The following is a 15,785-nucleotide window of genomic DNA, read 5'->3' as shown; positions in this document are numbered from 1 at the left end:
TATGTCAATGATTCCATGGGGGCCCACCGGAAGTGAGCTGGAGGACTGTTTTTATAGTCATATAAAATTATTTAAAAAATCATTCCACGTTGCTCGCATTTGTGACAACTACAGTCATATTGTCCCATGCAGCTACTCTCTCAGCATTCAAGACACTGAAACTGCATTTAGAAGTCACACTAACCTCACTCTCCAGAATGGACAATATGAAAAGGTCAATTTCGTTGATATCTGGGGGAAAAGGGGCCATATGTCCTTGCTCCAAAAGTTTTGCCACCGCTCTTGCACAGACTTAGCAATATGTGAAGGTGCTCTGTCCTGCTGGACTTAGTAACAACCTTCCTAGCGCTGTTCCTAGATCCAGGGATGTACTTAACTGTAATATGTCCAGATAGACTGGTTGATTGACCTTCACACCCTCAGAAATGAAAATTAAGGGTGCCTTCATCTCACTGGAGGTGACACCCGCACTGACAATCACTGAAGCTGGCTTTTGTCCCCGAACACGCTGAGCCCGTCCGGGGAATGTCTTCGATGCTACCACCCATCATCCAGTTGTTGTGACTGTTGTAAGCCAGGTCCACAGTGAAGATCTTCTCACAAGTCCAAATGATTGAAACATGCGTACAATAATTGAGGGCTTTCAGAAACACTTTCACTCGGGTGAACCTCATAGACATTGTGGTCTCTCTAAGAAGCTGTAATTTTGGTAGACGATACTGCTTCTTCCTCATGTCCTCCCTGACTACCCTACGCATGGTTTCTCGCGACATACTAGTCTCATGAGCCATCTTTTGCGTTTGATGTTCGACCTCGTTACCTGGATCAACCTGTTTGTCCTCATGGCCCTCGAACAACCACTTCTGGACCTTTCATCAATACTCCTGGTTCCCTTGTGCCGCTTGATTGTGTAGTGTTCCGATGACTTGGTCATAATCGTGTCTTTTGGGCTCTTGGTAATGGCCCTACAGCTCTTCTCTTCCAAATTTGGTTTCATGATGTCGTCGTTATAGGCTCAAGAACAAGTATTAGAAAAAAGTTTTTTAACAACAAAGATGGAGGCTTTGTAAATCATTTTGCAACAAACAGAATTCAAAAAATATATACATTTCTAGGAGAAATATTAAGTTAAAGTTGCTGTCATAAGACTTATAGGTCAATCTGTTTAGTTAGATTAGTTTATTGTACACATTTTAATATGTGATGACCATAGTACAGTTTACTATATATAATTTGATTTCCTTTCAAAAAACGGTAGTTAGTCTTCTTAAAAATACGTTCTAAAAAATATATTTAATTATACAGTGCTACAATATAATTAGTAAATAATTAAGAATTATAATTTGTAGAAAGTGAAATGAAATCAAAAACATAAATAAGTAGTGTTGTGTCGATCCTTATTTAGAACTGAAGACTGTGAGGTCTTCAGTTTAGTTCAGTCCTGCATATTAGTCCTAAAAATCATAAAATTTGGTACTTGATGACGTCATTTAACTTTATTTCTCCTTATTTTTAATCAGTAGTTCTAGTACTGACAGTCCTAATGACCAACTGTCTTAAAAATGGACTGGACTGGACGAAATAAATAAGGAATGAGACAATACTATAAATAAGTGATCAATTTTAAATATCGTTATTCGTTAAGAGGCATTCAAGCTCTTAGGATCACTTTCCTCTGAATAGAGGGTGCGCTTCTGAAGACTTTTTCTTCCACACTAAACCATTGTGTTTGGGGCTCAAACTTGATAGATCCCCATTGTTTGATAAAACTATTAATTTGTGTGTTTTCATTCGTAGGATAAAAGTAATGAATGTGATTGAGGTGAAGACGTCCTTCCTTTTGTTTCATATTTACTATAATGAGAGAGGAAAAGATTTAATTCCTTTCAAATAAAACTTTCCAGTGAGAATTGCAAATTCCAAAAGTATTTTACTGTTAAATAACAAATTATGAATATTTATTAAATTGTTTGAGAGATGATAAGGTAATTTTTGTTTACAGAGAGATTTATAGTAATAATATTATTTATATGAATGGGTCATTTTGATACAATATCCAACTTTAATAAATTCTTATTATAAATTAAAGTTCTATAATTAGAAACTTTCAAAAATTTGATTAAAAGGTTAAGATGTTTAGGTTAGATATCCATTATGCTGTTCTGAAAATACCTGCAAAAAAATTGGGCTTTTTTCTTTTTTTTTTTTTTTGATAATAAATTTAAAAATCTAAATTTTTTTTACTGTGATATACGTTGCTACTCAGATTATTACTATCTAATATCTTATTGTAATTTGATCAAATCAAGTACAAAAAGTAAGTTTGTTTCATTTGTTTAAATTAAAATAAAATTCATATTTTTGATAGTAAGATTAGAAAAATAAGTTATTTAATATTGTTTTGTAATTATATTATATGAACTCAGTACATTAATACACGGAATTTTTTGCTCTCTCTCTCCATTTTGTAATAAAGTAATTAAATTCAATAGAAATCTCTCCTTTTATTGAATTTATATTTTCGTAAAAAATTTGTAAAAAAAAATATATGATAATCTTTATTTCTTACCCTACCTGGCAGTTTTGTTTTTAAGAAAATACTGTTCAACATCTGTAACTTTTTTAATTTAAAAATATTATATAAAAAATGTGGGATTTATATTTTTGAAATATATGCGCATTACACCTTAATGGGCCAGATTAGTAGAAAAGTTGAGGAAATTTTAAAAGCTTGATGATCCATCTATGTGTTCTGCCGTCAACTAAAAATATAATATTGACTTTGAAGAGATAAAATAAACTTATGTAAAACAGAGATTCACTCGAGTATTTAAAAATGATCAGGAATGCTTATTATGAAAATAGATCTGCTTAGAATTAATCGTAGGAATATCTTAGAAGTCTACGTTATTGGAATATTTACTGTAGTCTAAAGTACACAATTGTTTTATTTATGAATAAATATGTATATATAATATTTCCCATAAGAATAAGTGAAATTAAAAAAAAAAAAGATATTAAACAATTTGAAGCAAGAAACCTAGAGTCCTACTTCAACATATGTACAAATTATTTAGAATGGTAAAAAATCACCACCTAAAACAAGTGTGATACATTTTGTAGTTGAACAGTTTTTTTATATTATCTAAAACTGTTATCATTTTCCTTAAAGATACCAATTAAGTATAAGTAATAACTGGCGTGTGTTCCTGAAAGAGGGAGAGAAATAAAGAGGATTGATAGTTTTTATTTGATACCTGAAGCATCAAAATGGCCTTTAAAGCTATTTCAATTAGTGATTGGACGATTCAAAAAGAAAAATCATGATTCTTATTCAGATGCAACGCTAATAATCCTTATGCCGATTCCAATTCTTAAATATTTTAAATAATAGTTTAAAAATACCATTTTGCTTGTCTATTTTATTTGAAAAACAATTTGAAATATTAAATTTTTTGGAAAAAAAATTTCAAAAATTATATTTTTAATATAAAACTTTAAAAAAAAAATATCAAACATACAATTTGATAATTAAAAACTTTTCAAAAATTCACAACTATGAAGAAAAAGTTAAATATTTTGTGGAAAAAATTCAAAAATGCATACATGTTTACTAAAAGTTAATTTTTTTGGAAAAAAAAAATTCCAAAGTTTTCCAAAAAATAATTCTCTTAGAAAAATATTTCTTATATAAAGTTTTTGGAAAAAAAAAAAATCTAGAATTAAGTTTTTTGGAGAAAAATTTCAAAAATACATAGCTATTAACAGAGAATTAAATTTTTTGGAAAAAAATTTCAAAAATTAAATTTTTGGAAAAAAAAAAATTTAATTTAATTATATTTCAAATGTTAAATTTTCAAAAAGCAAAATTTCTTTAACTCTCTTTTTTTTTTCATAATTTAGAAAATTAATAAATACTTAAATACAAGTATTAAATAAGAATCAAAATCGCAAATGAAAAATACTTTTCTCTCGATACAGATTGCAGATAAAACACCCAATTCTCCGATTCCCAATTCCGATTAATTGAACAATAAATAATTTCAATTACACTTTTATTTGGTGTATTAATTTTGTCTATCAAGCATAAGTCCTTTCTGGAATAGTATTAGAATTGAAGATCGACATGAGTTGTGTTTAACATGTAATTTTCTTGTTTTCTTTAACTTGTTCTAAGAACATTTGAACACTTTTTTTTCCTTCTTTTTTTCACCTATACTGGGGGATTTTTACACCTACAGGAAATTCTTGGGAAATCCCCCGTTATTAAATAGTTACCAATATAAGTTCAGTTAATCACTGATTCTATACAAAATAGTTTCCATTTGATACCTGAAGCATCAAAATGGTCTATAAAGCTATTTCAATTTATTTTTTATTCTGTGTATTAATTTCGTCTGTCAACAGTCAGAATTCAAGAAATACTCCAACTACGGTAATTTTCATTAAGTATAAAACTTAAAATACAAAAAATGATAAATGTATTTTTTCTTGTACTAGTCTGCTCCTGATTCTCGTTTTGCTCCAGAGCCCGGTGTTGGAACTCCAGTTCCAGGAAATCCACCAACGGTATTCTTAATCAAAATTAATAATTTTTCAACAACTTACAAACTCGTACTATTCTCTTATTTTCATAGAGTCCAGTCATTATATTCTACATACACAGCAAGTATCAATGTACCTATCATGAGTATATAGTTTCTTGGCGAAGATTTGTGTGCTTTAACTGGGTTAAAGTGGCGTGATTATGCAAATCTGGTTACCATCAATGGTATATTTTATGACTTACTGACACAGCTAGGAACAAAGGCCTAATCTTTTGTAAAAGTTAATTATTTAGATTTAAATGTGAAATGATTAATTTTTGGATTTATTTTACAACTTTTTAATGTTTTTCAATTTCCATTACAATTTCCTTCACTTATATTAAAAAATTAATAATAATTTTAATGTATTGAAACGAAAGGGCCCTTGAATATACTTCTCGTTCAACTTTTGAATAATAACATCAATAATGATATAATTTTATATTCTAAGTTCGTTTACGAAATTTAAATAACTACTACTTCTACCTCAGAAAAGGAAATATTTTACCCTTACTTTATAAGTAAATATAGTATAACTTGATTTAAAGGAAATTAATTATTAAATGACAAATAATTATATAATACTCAAATAAAGTATACAGTGATTTTGATGTCATTAAATTCAGAAAATACATATTCATTTATATAGTTTTATAAATGTAGTAAGCCTCCTCAGGACGAATTGGAGTTACCCAAAATCTAGGGACAAACCATCCTTTGCATTTGAGATACTACCCAAAAATGTCTTCCCAATATTAAAAACCTATTAGAGAAAGAACAAGGCATACACAGGTCATTGATCTTTGGACTAGGGTAGAACTGGATATTTTAATACCCGCAAGTAATTGGTACTATAGTTTTAATTACGAAGAGTTTTCAGAAGTAGAGAAACAAGCAATAATGAAACTAAGTCACTGATTAGTAGAGTTGTAGAAAAATGATTCGTTGTTCTGTTAAAAAACCATTAAAATATAAGGTAGTCCCATTAGATTAGATTAAATGCAAGCAGCTAGGGCATAAGGAAATAAACACAAGTTCCCTTTCCGTATCCAACAATGATTTAGGCCAAAAATTACCCCTCATTTTTACTCTAAGTACTTACATTTTAACTCAGTTCTCTCTTCAAGAATAAATAATATAGACAACACAGCATTAGCCCTTCCATTTTGGATAGTTCCAGCGACCCTGCTTATTAATGAGAGTGCGGGTAGGAAACAATTTATAACTATAGGTGACGTAACCGTATGCATTTTTTGCTGAGTTTTCACGATTGATGATGACGTCAACAAAAACTATGAGCTTATTTGTTTCCTAAGTCATATCCTTGTATATAAGTGCAAGTAGAACGATTAATGACGGGTATTTTTTTTTCATTTAAGTTCCAGGAACGTGTATTACCCGAAACTATCCCTACAATTAAAGTAACTGTAAGCCACAACAGGGGAAACGGCATTGGGCCCTTACTTTTGAAAGACAATAACAATAAAAGGTTCCCTGATTATGTTGTCATCAATACATATAAGACGTCATTTTTATGAAAGTGTGCGACAAAATCGTGTGCACTTTTTGCTAAGTTTTCAAGAAAGAAAATGATGTCACAAAAAACCAAACAATGAACTACTTGGCTTGCTCTCTCAAATCTTATAAATTATAGAAAGAGATAACTAAGTAGATTGATAGAGGCAACAGGATGTGCAAAAGATTGAGCAATGACTTCAGATGAAAAAGGGGTATATTACTTTACATTTGATTGTTATTTTTATTTTCACTGATATTTTAATGATATTATAATCGACAATTCCACAAACGGGAATGATATTAAACTCTAATTGAGTCAGATGGTAAAATAAATAAAAAAATAACCAATGGCCTTATTTTCTTTAGCTGTGTTGAAATTATAAACTGAATGACATAAAAAATATGTCATAGAAAAAGGGAGTGGCTCTTTCTAGTTGCAATCTGAACATAGTTTTTTTTTTTTTTAGTTTCTTTAACAAAAGTTAAAATAAAACCCGACTCGCGGTCAAATATATTTTTTTAATTTTTAACAAATTTTTGTATTACAAAAATAAGATTTTGGACACACGTTAACACAAAAATCCGATATTTCTCCCATTGGACACATAACAAGTTGAAAAAGGCTACAAATGTAAAAAAAAAAAAAAATCTGGATTGTAAATTTTGGATTCTTGGCAACCGTTAATTTTAGAAAAAAATATTCAAATGAAGTTCACAAGGTATCCTTGAATGACTATATTTATACATATAATTATTATTATTTTCTTCTTCTTTTTTTTTTTTTTTTTTTTTTTTGAGTGGAAACACTGATCCTACAAGTGACTACAATTTTAAGATTAAGTGCCACGAGTATTAGTGGAACAAAATGCTAAAACCCTATTTTTAGTATTCAACGTTAAAAAAAAACCTGCCAATAAATAAGGAATTGAGTACTGTTTACATTTTTACCTGTTGACGAGTAATTCCGTGGGAAACCTTTTTTGAGGGCTATTGATTTATAGGAGTTCCTGGTTCGGTTCCACGGGTATGGGTTTCACACAAGGTTAATAAAAATACAAGGTTACATCATCATGGAATCGGACTTGCTATAACGTTCAATCGGATATATTGTACCGACTGCAGGGCAAGATAGCCAGATTTTAACAAAACACGCAATCACTCATAGTCTATGACGTCACTAATGCTAGAATTTTCAATCTGATGTATTGTACCGACTGTTGAGCAATAAAAACAGATTTTGACAAAACACACACCACTCAATTACTATGACGTCAATATTAAAAGCCTCCTGGAAGTCAAACATCAGTCGTACACGATTACTTTGTATTTCTATTAACCTTGGGTATCACCTAAGTATCTAAATTTGTATTGGCTAACACAAATTTAATACAGTATATACCCATATCTATATAGCTTACCCACGTGTCCCTCACATGGTGTTTTGCTCTCGTACACACACACACACAAAAATCGGTCTAATAGAAAAAAAAATATGTAAAATACTGCAATGAGTACTCTATAAATGAAACGTGCACACTTTTTCCCACCTTTTATACCAACTAGAGGCGATTTTTTAAATCAGTAGAGTAGTTATGAAAGGAAAGATTGAATTAAATTAAAACAGTGTCATGAGTAGTATTTGCTTGTGTAAGATACCAATGATATCTATCATGATAGTCCAAAAAATATAAATTGCCAGTATGTAATTAAAAAAATAACGTGATCACCTTGATAATTTGAAAATATTTGCAAGGAGAGCAGCTTAGCTCTCATGACGGTCTATTGGATTAACTGCAAGCAGCTGTTAGAAGACGAAGAAGGAAATTAACACAAATCCCACTCCATATCAAGCAAGGACAAATGCGAGAATTACTTCGTTTTCTATCCTCAGTTCTACTAAAAGTTCAACAAGAACCAACACTTATAACTCCCCAAACAATCATCAGTGTTATTCTCCAATATCCATGAGCTCACACACTTTGGATGTCCCTCCACAAAAATTAAATAATCATGATTACAGCTTTCAAAAATTCAAAACCTTATTCAAGTTCCAACTCGTCTAGGGTCATATTTTTACATCTCTATTCATAATTATTTTCTAAAATTATGTTTATGAGAATATTTGCGAGTGATAGATGTTTACAAGGAATCCCTCTCTTTCAAGAACTATATTTATTTTGTCCTTACCAATACGAATAATTTGGAGTAATTGAATTAAAATATATTCATATGTGGAGCATGAGACCTTTGCCCAGTATCATTCGCCTGTGGAGGTCCTGAAGAAGTCAATTAAGTGTACAATGACAAAACTGGATCTGCACTACGTCTTCAGCGCCTTTCAAAGTTAGTGTGGCCGAGGTTATCAAGAGAGGCAGATTTCATTACAAATATTTTAATATAATTAATATAGTTTTCCAATAATAAAAAAACATGGTTCTACCCCATCTAGTTGTTTCGTTATAAGCCTTTAAAGATTTTCCACATTTATATGGACCACCCTGTACATATAATATTAAGAAATTTTTATATATTCTATTATAAATATGAAATCCCTTGATTACATATGTGGAATAATGGCTTTCAACCAAGCATTTTACGGTTTTCGAACAAATCATTTTTTGGAGCAAACTATGGTCGAGTATGGAGGTACCACTATTTACATAGGTCTTAGTGGTCTAATACTCATCAAATTGCGTAATATTAGAAGTGTCCATAGGGGGACTGAAGGGACTGTATCCCCTCCCCCCTTCAAGGCAAAAATTCCTGGATTTTTGCCTTGAAGAATAAAAAATGATCAATGATATATATATATATATACATAATCCTGCGGACGCCCCTGCACGTATTGGCTCATCTAAGACATGGGCAATCATTAGAATTATGAACAAATATGAAATTGGTTGAGCGCAAGAGGTCCTATAGATGCAATTTGAACAGTTTCTTTTAATTGTAAAATATTTTATCACTATTATTCTATTCTTTAAGAGCAAAGTAAAAAGGCAAAGAGTAAGTTATAAGCCCTTGTTGGGCTCGGATTAAAATTGACTATTGATAATCCACATTGGAGTGATTCTCGCCTATATCATTCCTGCATACGAAGTGGGATTTGTTTTTATTTCCTCCATCTCATAGCTACTCCCAGCTAATCCCATAAAACGTCATAACAACTAACCTACTCTCCTCCAAAACATTCTTCAAATTGTTAGAGTTACCACGCTCATTTTCGGTTCTTTGTATTTTTACACACTGGAGATTTTTTATTTTATGTCAATTTTCAACATGTCCTATTTCTGGTACTTCAAAAGAGTTGGCATTACATATTGTAAAATTTTGTTGGTATGTCTTACAAAAAGAAAACGGTTGGGGATCCAGTTTGACAGTAGGCAAGACCTAGGACAAAGATAAAAATGTAATGCCCTGTTTTATAATTTTTAAATTTATTTTATTTGTTTAAAGAATATAATTTGAAATCCTCATTCTTTATAGAAAATATATTGTGAACCTTGAGATATATGTTATTTATTTTATTTTTTAAATTTTAATTTGTCCAAAATGCTGCACTTTTATAACTTTTTTTATTTTTTTTTACCTTATGATATGCACTTATTCTTGATAATCAAGCATGGGGCAGCCCCCAACCCGGATTTAGTATTTTCGAACATTAAAAATGCTCTGTTGAATATCTTACAATCTTTGGTCCTTTTAGCAAACACTATTGTCATTAACGTATTTGATTTTTCCTTGATAAAGCATTGTAGAGGGTTTCCCTAATATAGAAACATTAGGCGTGTAGTAGTTAAACACAAGGAAACTATTTATATATCTTTTTTTATTGGGAAGTACAACCTATAAAAAGTGAGTTGAGAAATATGTTTAATCTTTTGTATATATCTTATATTTTCAGAAACATCATATTATCTGTAAAAAAAATGACTGATCCTAGTAATAACTATAATATTGATGGAAAAATTCCACACTCAAATGATATATGTGAGTTGAATCACAAACATCCTTATTCATTAACTAGCCCTAGTACCAGCATTGCCCGAAGTAATTAGGCTTCAGCTACAAGTCATATATTTCTCTAACAATATAGAATATAATTCCCAAGAAATCCCACTCTTACTCTCCATTTTTCATTGATAAGCCCACTCAACGTAGCTACACAATCTCCCCCCCTCACACCCAAATTAAGGAACTTTTGCTTTTTAATAGAAAATGTTTCTAATACAAAACTACTTATATAAATTTATATGACGAGTTTTCCCTTCAAGAATGAAAGAATAATCATAAGAGTTTGAGAAAAAAGATTTAATATGTTGGGATGAGTGACGAGTACTTTAGTCTTTAGAGCGTTCATTAATAACAAACAAAATTCTTTTTAATATACCAGCTTCTATATATAATTCAAGTATACGGAAAATACATATGAATTATGTATGATATACGTATGAGATAAACTAAAAAAAACAGTACTCTTGTTATACATGCTTAGTAGGACTGGGCGAAAATCAAAATAGGGCTAGTTTTTTTTTTTCAAGGCATAAAAATAAGCAAACTTGCCCAATTTCAGATGGATTGAAAATGTTTTTAGGTGCCGACATAGGATTGAAATATCAATGTATAATATTATTTTATTATACGTCATTTTTTTAGCATACATGTCATGGTAATTCGAAAAATTTAAGTTTAATAAAAAATTTTTTATTAAATAGTATCTTGTTAGAAGAATTTTAGTTCTCAAACTTTCGACATTGACTTACCCCCTTCCAAAATGTATTCCCTACCCAGCGTTTTTTTTTTTTTTGTTTTTTTTAAGTAAATTAAAATATATATATATTTTTTTTTCACTCCAAAATCAATCTTGAATTGATAAACTAAATCCAGATGATGCATTTTCTGTCATAAGTGATAGATTTTTACTACCAAAAAAGACTCTTACGAGGATAATACCCGAAGAAAAAATGAGTCCAACTAATAATTTTAATGCCGAAATAAAATGTTTGTCTTCCTCAGCAGAAGCCTGTGACAGGGTTAAGTGAGACATGTAGAGGGATACATTGCTATTGACATCTTTATTGGATGGTATTGGAATTATGAATAAATCCAAGAGACAACATTTCATAGACTAAAATATAGTTAGGAGGATAAGAAGAGAAGAATGTGCTGGAAATATTCCTTTGCCGAGTCAACCTAAAAAAAAGAAACAGAAGATCATGTATCCTTGATTTTGGAACCGAATAAAAAGTATTTAGGATATTTTAGCACAAATACTGGAAAAGCTCGTTGCTTGTGTGAGGACATTATTAGCACTTTAAGGGAAAAACCCAAAAACATTCCATTGAAGCTATTGGATGTGATGATACAAATGTTAATACAGGTTTTTCATATAAGGTACAGATCAAAAATACTTATATCAGGACTCTTTTTGGATGATATTATTTTTTTAAATCCAGGAAATATAAATCTTGCGAGATGGCTTACTTCTGTGAATCGGATTTTATGGCTAAAGAAGATCTTTCCAACACTTGATTGGGGTGGTAAGTTTTGTTATGATTGTCCATACTCCTATGTGGCTCACTATAAAGAAGAATAAGTAAAAGATGGGGCAAAGCATATTTTTTTTCAATAAAAAAAATGGATTAAAGAACAAGAAGAAAGATTTTCTAAAAATTGTTCGACCTGTTATACAACCTAATGCTTATTTTTCTAGTCTAAAATATTTTTCTTAGTATTGTATGTGATGATAGACCCGGGATTCGAAAACTGCATGGAAGAGAATTCGATCTTCATGAGCTAGCCATTCAAAATTGTTCCCTTGAGTGTTAAAATATCTAAGTTAAATTTAAATTGTAGTCAATATTATGAAATTATTGACTGGACCAAAGTAGAGGTTATTATTTCTCGTATAAAAATAGTTATATGATTTACATCATCGACCATTATATACAGTACACCCTGTATATACGTGTGAAGTTATATGAACACACCTGCAATATTTTATGAATACGACTACGTTTGTATTTATTAGATCAGAATATATTCATGTACATATACATCATGGAACACTCCATATATATACAGTGTATCCGGGGACTTGAGAGAGAAACATTTCTTTATTGATATATCTAGATATTATATTTTAGCTATTTCTATGTCTTTGTAGATGAATATAAACCTCCAAACCCAGCGTGGGGATTGAAGTCCCAGGAAATCCAAGGACGGTAGAGTAAAATTAACTAAAATATACCGTTCTAAATATTTGGTTTTTATAGCATTGTTGCAAAAATATGTGTGGTCGGAATGGAACAAATCCAATGATTTGTCCATACAACGCTATTTTTGTGCGAAGGCTTAAACCCCATTTATTTGTGTTATTAAAATCGTAGAACACGAAAATGACCATTAAACATTCAATCTCTACAGTTTTGGCCTTTAAAGCTTTTTTTTTTTTTTTTTTAATCAAGTTTTTAATGTATAGCTACAACTTAGTGCCATATTTCCACATGAAAGAATTATATAGATGAAAATCAAAGTAAATAACAAATTGATACAAACATTCAACATATGAAAAGGAATTACCACATGCGGTAAAAAAATCTTTATACTTCGTTTTTGCTACATAAATCAACGTTTTTGTGAATGTGGTAAAATTGTTCTCGTCAAATACAAAAAAAAAAAAAAAAAAAAAAAAAAAAAATTCCTAAGTATCTTAGAAGACGAGAAAATGCCATTTGAACGTGACCAACGAATTTCGATACGCACACTTTTGGATGCTAGCAAGAAACCAACCGAGATCTCAACAGGAACCCGGACATAAGGTGGTGTGCCTGCAAACACGTCCAAAAAGGCCCAGAAGTTGTTGGAGGACAACTTGCCTTTCTGGCCAAAGAAAATATGGCCCCTACTCACCAGATGCCAACCCATTGCACTTCACTTTTTAGGTGCATGTTGAGTCAAATGCCTGCACCGTCCGTCGCCCAAATATCAATAACTTCAAGGACACTGTCAACCAGCACTGTGATGCCATGTCTGAGGACCTCATCTGAAATGGGTGCAAGGCCTTTCATGGCCGCATGGAAGCCATCATTGATGCCAAGGGTGATTACATTGATGATTAGGGTTACTAGTTATTTTATTAACATATCCTGTAACAACTGATTGCTGAATACATCTTGATAAAGTTCTAGATTGAAAGTGTAAAGATTTTTTCGCGGCACCCGGTATTTATTACTTAATCTTAATTACAATTAATAAAAAATGTATATAACCACTAAAAAATCGAGTTAAAAGAAGTACCTTACTTAGAAGCAAATATCTTTTTTATTTTTTCGTAAAAGTCTGAAGTTATAGAATAGACCTTATATTTCAATTTTAAAAAAATGGATATGGGCCTAACATTGAGCATAAAATATATATTTGAAACATCAATACATATAAAATTAATCATTTAATACCTTCATTATTCATCAATTGAAGTCTTTCCTTGTTCTTCAAATATTTTTTAAAGATATTACGTCATAGTTGAATAAATAATGAATATATATTGTGCAATAATGACACAACCTCCCTTTTTTCTTATAACATAACATTGTAGTATGTAAATACAATTTTTTTGGGACAAGTTTACTCGTCGTTTCTCCTCTCATTATTTTTTTTTGAAGAAATTAGAAATTTAAATACATGTGTTACTGATTTTTTAGTCCATATGCTACACAAGGTATTCATACTTACATGGGAAAATAAGCACTTCATTTTTAATGAACAGAGAAATTTACTGATCATTAGTTAACTCATTGTTAACTTAGGAAAGTGTTTTCATACTGCTCCCTTTCCTTCCTGTAGGTCTATATAAATATTTGTTTATGATAAGACCATTCTTTAAAGAATTAAGATGAAAATTCCCTTTAAATTCTTTGAAGACGGAAAAAAAAAACAAATTACAGTTTGAAATTATAACCCTTAAACTGAAACAAATACCAATTTGAAATGTAGATATGCTTTTAATTACATAATTACTAATTCATTAAGACCGCATTAGGTGACGTCTGTGCTCTACAAGAGTTAGAACCAAAGGAATCCAAGGAATTTTTAACTCGATATCTCATTTGAAGAGAGACTCGAATTCGGAGTTCCATATTCCAGGATGAATGAGGAAGTAGAAATTCTTCGAATCTATCTCTGTTTAAAATTCGTATGACGTCACTGTACAGTGTTGACAATTCGAAAACACTTATGGGGTCATAAACCATTTATATGTTAAAGCGGTTTAAACCTTCTTCTTTTCTTTTTTGGACCAAATTAGACTGTATTGTTCCTTTAGACCGATCTATACATATTTTTTGCTTTGGACCGGTCCAGATCAAAAACTTCTGAGACCAATCCAGAGCGAACTTTATTTTTATACAAATCTCAATAATTAAGTAAGGGTTATACACGTATGTATGTCTAAATGTATGAAAAACAGTCACAGAGTGCATTGTGTATAGTGCTTCCTGATGTATATGATCAACATATTTTGAACTAAGAAATAACAATGTATTAGTATTTATGAAATATTGGAGGTGTGTACATATAGCATCCAACATGAATATAAGGGGAACTGTATATAGTTATCCCTGATGTAAGTCATTTACATATTTTTTATCTAAGACATATTGATATAGTAGTATTAATGAAATATTCGAGGCTTTTGCATGTAGCATCGAATATATACAACAGTTTAGTTTTTTTTTATTGCTCTCTTATGAATATCATAATTCGTATGGTTTTATCCTATATCTTAAGATTTGAATAAAAAATAAACGCTGCGCTAAAATATTAAAACCAATTTAGTTTGTTTTTGTTAGTGAGCGCTCTAGAGACTAAAATACTCATAAACATATTACTTTTTTTTCCTCAAACTCTTATTATTTGTCTTTCATTCTTGAGGAGAGAACACGTCATATGAATGGATGTAAGTATTATTGTATTGAGTATTTATGACTTACGTGTGAGTGTGCTCATGAAAAGGGGCACATTCACAAAGTATTCTACTCTCAATAGTATAGTGGTACTTCATAATTTATTCCTGAATATTGGTGGATAAGCAATTTGTTTAAAAACTGATAGCACTTTTTTTTACCAGTTTTATAGGCCTCTTCCACAATTAGGTGCTATAATTTACATCTAAAGAAAGTATAAAGGAAAATGGTTCTAGTAGTAAAATTTAAGGACAAGCATATGGTCCGCGAGCCATTTTTTCGATGTATAAATCAGTCTATTTTAAATAATACACATATTTTCGAACAAAGTTGAATTTTTTAAAAATAAAAAACAACTATACAAACCTCCTTGAGATCGGACGGACTAAAAGGGATTTGATACGCCTGGTGAAGTAAAAGTTTTTAAAAACATTGACAAATGCCTAATACATACATCCCAACCATTGAGTACAATTTCTTCGTTTTCAATCCCTTTTATTCATCAACTCATTTATGTGCGAAACAATCTCTTGATAGAAAAACATGTATCGATACTTGGTTTCTTCTTTATAGGTAAAAATGGGATTTTTGTAGGGGAAAAATACAGTTTAATTGTTAGAACATTTAAATAAAGGTTGGTAGTATATTCTATACTATGATCTTCGCCTCCTTTTATTGGCTGACTTTTTGAAATAATAAAATTTAAAAACTATAAAAC

At 30.5% G+C, this 15,785-nt stretch overlaps 1 long non-coding RNA gene across 1 annotated transcript; it reads left to right on the top strand.

The window, feature by feature from the left end:
* The first annotated feature begins 4,290 nt into the window (after positions 1 to 4,290).
* Positions 4,291 to 5,237, top strand: LOC139907676 (uncharacterized). The gene is made up of 3 exons (XR_011784404.1): positions 4,291 to 4,435; positions 4,501 to 4,569; positions 4,638 to 5,237. It is a non-coding gene; the product is annotated as an uncharacterized lncRNA (long non-coding RNA).
* The last annotated feature ends 10,548 nt before the right edge of the window (positions 5,238 to 15,785 follow it).

The sequence above is a fragment of the Lepeophtheirus salmonis genome, chromosome 1 (genome assembly GCF_016086655.4).
Source record: "Lepeophtheirus salmonis chromosome 1, UVic_Lsal_1.4, whole genome shotgun sequence".
Taxonomy (NCBI): domain Eukaryota; kingdom Metazoa; phylum Arthropoda; class Copepoda; order Siphonostomatoida; family Caligidae; genus Lepeophtheirus; species Lepeophtheirus salmonis.
The sequence above is the reverse complement of the archived record's forward strand: the minus strand, read 5'-3'. Positions and strand labels throughout refer to the sequence as shown.